General features: G+C 36.4%; 1 long non-coding RNA gene across 2 annotated transcripts; it reads right to left on the bottom strand.

Annotated features, from left to right (window-relative positions):
* Nucleotides 1–1,775: 1,775 nt before the first annotated feature.
* On the bottom strand, nucleotides 1,776–4,731 carry LOC149046235 (uncharacterized). 2 transcript variants are annotated; one of them, XR_016186651.1, is made up of 3 exons: nucleotides 4,111–4,731; nucleotides 3,902–3,943; nucleotides 1,776–3,625 (listed from the first exon to the last, which is right to left on the bottom strand). It is a non-coding gene; the product is annotated as an uncharacterized LOC149046235 (long non-coding RNA). The 2 variants fall into 2 exon arrangements; XR_016186652.1 differs by having other exon boundaries at nucleotides 4,257–4,731.
* Between the last annotated feature and the right edge of the window lie 2,794 nt (nucleotides 4,732–7,525).

Raw genomic sequence — 7,525 nt, 5'->3', positions numbered from 1 at the left:
ATTATTTTTTATTAACCCTCTTTGGCATATTTGGTTTGACCGCTTACATAAGTCAAGTAAAATTTTTATTCTTTTTTTTTTTATTCATTCAATTTGATTTAATCGAATGCATATACCTTCGTTCATCGTCACCATTGAAACATAATAAAATATAGGCGATTTTTTGTTGAAATGTAAACGTAATGTACCTAAAGTGCGGATTAATTTTTTGGAGCGTGCGCATCCCGTTTTTGGTTGTGAGTTTTATTGCTGTTTTGGCAAATAGCATAACTTTGAAAGAGGAAAAAATTACGTAAAATGTACTTATCGACTGGATGGAAGGGCCGGGCAGGTAAAGTTTTGGCTCGAGGTCATACTAGTGCTTATTATCCGGTCCGGCCCGACCAAACTCAGTCAATGAACATTTTACCACTTAGTGTTCGAGATTTCGAAATTTTTGTCTCAACCTAGATAGGATGTACTTGCATATAAAAGAAGGGTGCGCGGGTCCATACGGGTCATATGATGATTAAAGTTACAATACATGTCTCTAGATGAGTTTCGGGTGCAGTTCAGGTAAAGCGTCCGCTTTGAAGGGTCTCAATGGGTTTAACTGTCAGCCATCAAGCAGCCCAAAGTTTGATCATCAACCGTCGAAACAGTTCATGACAAGAGATTATATTTTCGTGCTTCGTAATCATTTCCGTCTTTGACTTGGTAGTTCAATATTTAGAAATATCTTTCTAATCGATAACTTGTTGCCGACTATGTCACGCCACACCTTGTCTTGCTTGGAGAACCGGCGTAATTTTTTTGCGTCTCATTGGCAAACGGAGACAAGCGTTAGGTGAGCGCGAGGGAGGAGCGCAAAAAAATAAATACTTCCCACACTTCCACTGTTCCTATCAAATTGATTAGTGAATATCATGTGATAAACGAATATCTTTCAACAAAAGCGTAGCGTATCATGTTTTATGGACGAAGCCATTCGAGAAGCCCTTTGTTTAATTCCGTACAAGCCAACTGTAAAGGATAAGCAAAGGAAATGCATCGCTGATGTATTTACAAGCACATAGAGAAGTAAATTGAGAATACGAACAGAATTGAACTTAAAAAATAAGCAACAACAACTGTAAACAATGGGATGGGATAAATGTCATTTATGAGATTTATCCTCCGAAGGTAGCGGACGCACTAGGTTTACAAAACTTGTCCACATACGCATTTGAAACACCAAAATAACTGTAAAGATTTATTTACGTTCAAATATATCACCTTCTTATAGGTTTCGCTCGCATAGAAACATATGTTTACTTGTAACCGTCATTTCTTTGGAGAAAATGTTGCCTCGACATAAAACCATGTTTGTTGTAGTCTCCGCCAGTGTCTGGGGGAAAAATAGCTTGAAAAATTGGTGTAGGTACAACACTGTAAAATTAAAAGAGCTGATTTGGCCCCAAAAATGGGGCCAAAACGAGTGAGTCCAGTTTGGCACTTGCTTAGGGTCAATTCAGCCCCATTGAAATGGGGCTGTTTTTGGCACCAATTTTGGGGCTGAATTGACCCCGTTGTAGGGGCCAAATTGGACCATGTGAAGGGTGAATTTGAAAAATACAGGGGCCACTTTGAAATTTATAGGGGCCAAAACAGCCCCCGAAATTTCAGCCCTCTCACAAATGGCCCCTTTAAAAAGAGCCAATTCAGCTCCGTTGTGGGCCACTTCAGAAGTAGAGGGCTCTTTCCTCTCCATGCTGATTTTCCCCCTTACATTCAAATAATGAAAATACACCACATACTTTATCTTTCAAACACTCATTTATTAGCTTCTAGATATTGTTTCTGTAAAAACCTTTTATGCTACCTGATTTTACAGTTATTAAGAATCTTAATTGTGGTATAAAACAGACAAACTTTGAAACATCATGTGAAAGAATATAACATACATACATATTTAACATTAATTCAACCATTTTCTAAAATAGATCTCTTCCCTAAATCAGTATACTTCTTAACAGTGCAAGCATTGCAAGAAATTACACCCAAGAGACACTTGTGAGTAAAGCTTCCCTTTTCAATGACTTAGCAAATGTGGTAATGTAAAGCAGCTTATAATTAAGACTGATTTAAAGTACAGAAAATTATCAAAATAAGACAGAGGCAACAAATGGTCCAGTTCCTGCACCAGAATATAGATCTTGTTTTATTTGTGCATATGAAAAACAAAGAGCCTTAGAGCAGCAAAGAGTATTCTTCCAGTGGATGTGAGAATACATGCACTCATATTACTACTCTAGATATTATCAAAATATAAACTATCAGCAAGTACTACCGCAGGCATTTGCCAAGTCATTGAAAATAGAGGAAACAGTGACAAGAGTCTGCCTGTGCCCAATTTCAAGTAATGCTTGCTCTAAAAAAAGTCAAAATTGCCTTTGACCGATTGTAAGAAAAATAAATAAGCCAAGTAACCCAATGAGAGCATCAAGAATCTTTTCTTATGAGAAGTGACAAATTACACTTCCCTCTGTTACTATATTCAGGTGATTGATGTATTGAAGATCTCCAACAATTAAAATTTGTGCTGGACATAATCTCTGATTGCTGAATCAACATCAGCTACTCTATGCAATAAAAACAAGTTTTACAACCACATTAAAATCAAGCCAAAGTGCAAAAAGTGCCTGTAGCCAGAAAAAAAGAATATATATATATATATATATATATATACACACTTAAGTTAAAGAATTAAAGAGGATGCATCAATTCTCTGTGACTGAGTTTTGTGCCTAAGTGCTTGTCAGACAGAAAAGTTCTGTCTGACAAGCGCTTAGGTGCGAAATTTTGAGTCACAGAGAATTGATGTGTCCTCTTTAATTCTTTAACTTATGTATACTTAGCTCTACTACCACAGCATTGTGCACTTTATGCCAAGGTAGACTCTACCCCCACATTTACATATATTTATATATACATATTGTTTTTCTAAAACTATAAGCTAAAACACCAGAAATGGAAGTGGAAGTTTAGCTCAATGTGTGTAATTTGTCTCCCATTCAAGACTTGAAAAACTAATGTATGACTCCCAAAATATCTGAAAAAAATCAGCTATTCTATGTCCAATATTTATCTAATGGTTTGACAACAGGAATATTTTAAAAAATTGCAAAATCAAAGAAACTAAACAAAAAGGCAAAATTAATACAACCCCAAAGTACTTGAACCTTTGTATCTGGACTTCATTGGCAAATGGGCTCAGAAATTTTAGCTGTTCATCTTAGTACCAAAGTAGCAGTTTTTTGGAATTGTACCTCCAAAATGGTCACAACTTCATTAAATGAATGTGATGACAAACACACAAGAACAAAGGTCATGAACTTAAAAGGTGAGAGTGATTATTTTGCAACTTTTTATTTTAAGGCAAGAGATTCAGCACCACAAAATTTTCTCTCTTCACTGCAAGCAGAAGAGGTGAAGCAATAGATTTTTAGACCATACCAATCCATTCAGTTTCCAAGTCAACTTAGTCTAGTATCCTGCTAACCATACAAGGATACTCTGCAATAATTTTTTTTTGCAATCCACTGTTGCTCAGAGTACTGCTGATGAGATATCCCTTCTGGGTATCCAACTCTACTGAGGCAGAGAACTGTACAAAAAAACAAACAAATGAGCAAATTAATTTGTTGTCGGAGAACAGTAAATTTTTGCAACTACAAAGTTGCAAAATATTTGTAAGCAAACTGTGCATAAGAAGTAAAAACACAATAATGGTGATCATCAATGATGTATTTTCACCAAACTGTATATGTACTTATCAAGAAAAGAAATCATACATCTATGCACTTCAGTTTTAGTTCAGTATTCATGAATAAATAAGGATTGCTTGTAGACTTAAAAAACAAAACAAAGAAAAGTTTCTTACCCTCGATGGTAGTTGGAATTTCGAAAGCCATTCAGGAGGAACCTGTAGGTAAATATTTGTTTTCAAAAAAATTAAAGTGTCTGATAACATCCTATCAATTCACTAATTTTTTAATTTACCAGATTTAAAAATTGGGTTTACTTTGTTTTATGTATGGTGCAAGTAAATACATATCTAATATATTTCAATAAAAATAAAGCAAATCTCGCCATTTTTGTAGGTGCAATCCCCGAGATTTGTCATCTTTAACTGACCAACTGGCACCTTGTGTGTTTTCCTTTAGGATATAATCGAAAGAAAGTAGTCGATAATGTACTCTTCACCATCCTGCTAAGTTTAATATACAAGAACTTACTTAGACAGTGCTCAGTTCTGTCGCCTCGTCCATAAAACAGAGATCCTTGAGCGATTTATAATATTGATTTACCCATTTCTTTCGGTGCCAATGTCACCTCTAAATTTTCATAATCGCTGATGTTTTCTGAATCATCAATCGACGTTTGAACCGTCTTACTCGAAGGACTTGATTCTGCACGCTGAAAGAGTGATAGCCAAAAAATCAGCTTAAGTGGATGCAAACAAAGACATAGACATAAAAATATCAGTTCATCTTTTCAAGAAAAAGATTAAGAATTCAGAGTGAGAGATCCTAAAATCAGAGAATCTTGAAATAAGTTAAATCCATCTTGTGCAAATGCAGTATTCGAACTGTAACCGTCTCTATCTCTCGGCGCCAAAATTTGATCACGTGACTTTAGTTGCGAAACCGCTGAGACTCAACAAGACTCGGGAGAAGAGGCGAACCATTCATGCGTCAAATTCTCTGGTGGGAAAATTAATTATCGTACCGACGAAGAACTCGTGTCATCTCTAGGTTCAGCGTTCATTGCAATCAATTTCTTGAGCTTTAGACGCTCTTTTATAATAGGGATGTAGTGCCTTGGTACGTCTGCATCTTGGGCGATCGCAAGGAGATCTTGGCCACCGCAACCGTCTTTTTCTGCAAGATAAGATACGAACAAAGATCAATGGAGCGGTCAAGTTTGTGAATGTAAAGTTGCAGTAAAATACGTTGTTAAGAAATTTCTTTTGCCTACCTTTCCTTTCTTAAGTCTCATTCCATGCGACTGTAGCCAAGAAACAGCCTCTTCAGTGACTAATTCGCTGCTATAATTCATTATTGTTTCCGACGCACGTGGTCTAGGTTCGACTAATGCCATCACAGCCAGCTCACGCTCACGTCTCGAGAAAAAGCCAATGATTAATTCGTTGTGTGACTCGGTGTTCAGTTACGAGAGGAACCGTTGAAAATTTGAACACTTTATAAGGAATAGTATAGGGAACGAAATATGGTCGAAAAACGAAAATTATTTTCATATTTTCTTTTTTTTTTTTCAAAAATTGCACCTCGTTGGGGCCAAATTGGTCAATCCTACTTGGCTCTTGGAAGGGCCAAATTGAGAAAAAGTTCCAAAGTAGAATTTATAGGGGCCAATTCAGATTTTGGAGGGGTCGAAATGGTACTTGTCACGCCCGTTTTGGCTCAAATAGTCCAAAACGAACCTTGATGGGCCAAACTGGCCCTCGAGAAATTGGGGCCAATTTGGCTTTTGGGGTCAATTTGGCTCTTTTCATTTTTCAGTGAAGGTACAGCTGGTTTTGCCTTCCTTTTTTTGTACTCCTCCTTCCGTGCGTGACTCACTCTTCGTGTTCGCTTCCTTCTTGCCTCTGTTTGTCGGAAAAACGCAGAACATTGCGCCTGTTCTGCGGGTCACAGGTGTTTTTTCGTGTATTTTTTTTTTCACTCCTCCTCGAGTGTGACTCGCACTTCATGGTCGCTTCACGCTTGCCTCCGTTTGACCGAAAAACGCTGAAAAATCTCGCCTGTTCTGCAGATCCAGGCCTCCTCAATGAAACAACGGGTTCATGGTTTCCTCTTTCTTGTCTTTCTTCATATCAGAACGGATGGTAAAAACAAACTTTTTTTTATAACGACAACAACATTCAGATAAGGAGGTTTTTCTCGGTGTTAGTCGAGAGTAAAAGCTGTGGAAAACCTTGTCTGATATTAATCCGAATTGAAACGAACACAGCTTTATTGGCCTTTTCTCTCGGGATTTAAGTTTATAATTACTATGCTAAAATTATTAAAAACACTTCACTGAACACAATTGTTGTTTTCTTTCTTTCATGTCAACTGATGCTCAACAGAGTGTAAGTATCTACTTATTGTGCTACGTATGTTTATCCATTCTCTGATCTTGTTGTTTAAGATCAATGCTATTTCTTTTAAAATAGGCCTTTGACTAGTATTTGCATAAAATCCAATTTGATTACTTATCATTTTTTTTAAACTGATATGTTATTCAAATTAGATCAATCTAACGTTGTGTTTGTCACTTGTCACATAACTTTCGGGCAGCTGAGTAATTTTGTTGGAGCTAGCTTGGAAGTTACAAGAACAAGAAGAAATAATAAGCTACATTTTACATGAGGGTGTTCCATTTTGTTATCAAAAAAAGGAAAAGGGCCCTGAGAGCGGGTTCCTTTTTTTTCAATGATTCTGACATTTTTAAAGTATTTTAATTCCAATCATATCCTCCCAAGCTATTCACTATTCTCAAAATGTTTTTCGTGGTTTTTCTATCTTGGTGTGCATAGGGGTACAGGTGTGTTTTCGTGGTTTCTTTTTTTTCACTCCTCCTCTCGCGCGTGACTCGCTCTCGCGCTCGCTTCGCGCTTGCCTCCGTTTGACCGAAAAACGCTGAAAAATTGCGCCTGTTCTGTAGATCCAGGCCTCCTCAATGAAACTGAGGATTCATGGTTTCCCCTTTCTTTTCTTTCTTCATATCAAAACAAATGGTCAAAACAAACTTTTTTTTATAACGACATCAACATTTAGATAAAGAGGTTTTTCTCGAAGTTAGTTGAGAGTAAAAGCTGTGGAAAATATTGCCTGATAATAATCCGAATTGGAACGAACACAGCTTTACTGGCCTTTTTCCTGGGGATGTAAGTTAATGATTACTACGCTAAAATTATTAACAACACTTCACTGAACAATTGTTGTTTTCTTTCTTTCATGTCAACTGATGCTCAACAGTCGGTAAGTATCTATTTATTGTGCTACGCATGTTTATCCATTCCCTGATCTTTTTGTTTAAGATCAATCCTATTTCTCTTAAAATAGGCCTTTGACTAGTATTTGCATACAATCCAATTTGATTACTTATCATTTTTTTTAAACTGATATGTTATTCAAATTAGATCAATCTAACGTTGTGTTTGTCACTTGTCACATAACTTTCGGGCAGCTGAGTAATTTTGTTGGAGCTAGCTTGGAAGTTACAAGAACAAGAAGAAATAATAAGCTACATTTTACATGAGGGTGTTCCATTTTGTTATCAAAAAAAGGAAAAGGGCCCTGAGAGCGGATTCCTTTTTTTTCAATGATTCTGACATTTTTAAAGTATTTTAATTCCAATCATAACCTCCCTAGCTATTCACTATTCTTAAAATGTTTTTCGTGGTTTTTCTATCTTGGTGTGCATAGGGGTACAGGTGTGTTAATGATTACTAAGCTAAAATTATTAACAACACTTTACTAAACAATTGTTGTTTTCT

This window comes from Pocillopora damicornis, chromosome 5 (genome assembly GCF_964200805.1).
Source record: "Pocillopora damicornis chromosome 5, jaPocDami1.2, whole genome shotgun sequence".
Lineage (NCBI taxonomy): Eukaryota > Metazoa > Cnidaria > Anthozoa > Scleractinia > Pocilloporidae > Pocillopora > Pocillopora damicornis.
This window is presented reverse-complemented; position numbering and strand designations above follow the sequence as displayed.